The sequence below is a fragment of the Apteryx rowi genome, unplaced genomic scaffold, assembly GCF_003343035.1.
Source record: "Apteryx rowi isolate R43461 unplaced genomic scaffold, aptRow1 scaffold_113, whole genome shotgun sequence".
NCBI classification, from domain to species: Eukaryota; Metazoa; Chordata; class Aves; order Apterygiformes; family Apterygidae; genus Apteryx; species Apteryx rowi.
In genome coordinates, this window is record NW_020447342.1 from 1768785 (window position 1) to 1769824 (window position 1040).

Here is a 1040-nt window from a genome sequence, read left to right on the forward strand (position 1 = left end):
AAGGGACTGGAGCATTTGTCATATGAGAAGAGGCTGAGAAAGCTGGGACTGTTCAGCCTGGGGAAGAAAAAACGCAGGGGGATCTTAATAATGTGTATAAATATCTGATGGGAGGGTGCAAAGAAGATGAAGCCAAACTCTTCTCAGTGGTGCCTAGTGACAGGAGAAGAGGCAATGGGCACAAATGGAAACACGGGAAGGTCCATTTGAACAGAAGAAAACACTTTCTCACTGTGAGGCTGACGGAGCACTGGAACAGGTTGCCCAGAAAGGTTGTGGAGCCTCCATCCTTGGAGATATTCAAATCCCCAAGTGGACACCACCGTGGGCAACCTGCTCTAGGTGACTCTGCTTGAGCAGGGGAGTTAGACCAGATGATCTTAAGTCCCTTCCAACATCAACTAGTCTGCAGTTCTGCTCCTGCCCAAGTGTCACCTCAAACCAAATCAGAGCTGCTCTGACTACTTTTTATGCTGTCTCCCATAGCACACGGATGTACCTATGTCTCCCCTTAATCTGGTGATCCCCTTCCAATAGCCCTGGCACCTGCTGTGCAGCAGAGCAGCCTTCAGGCTGCTGGAGCTAGCACAGGGCAGAGACTATCTGACAACAACCACTCCGAAGCTCAGCAATGCAAACGGGATGTGGGTCAAAGAGACTTTTCACTGTTACTTCCTTTAGCCACAAGTAGTGGTTACGGATAAGTGCTTGCCTTCTGTAACCAAGGGGTCAGAAGGGTAATTTGTAGAGGACATTTTTGGTATAAAGAAAAGGGAAGTGTAGTTCTACCATTTCTCAAAAAAAGAGGAAACGCCTTTCAAAGTAAGGGTTGTCCCTAAAAGGGCAGGGAGCTTGGCAACCCCAAAGTGCAGCTGACTGGCTGCTTAACGCGTGACGGGGATGCTTGTTGGCACATGATGATTCTTTGCTGCCTTGATTTGTGATTTTTTGCATTTCCTGAAAGGTATCACCAAAAAAAAAAAAAAAAAAGGAAAGAAAAAAAGAAAATATAATGCTATTATAATCAGGGCCTGGAAAAC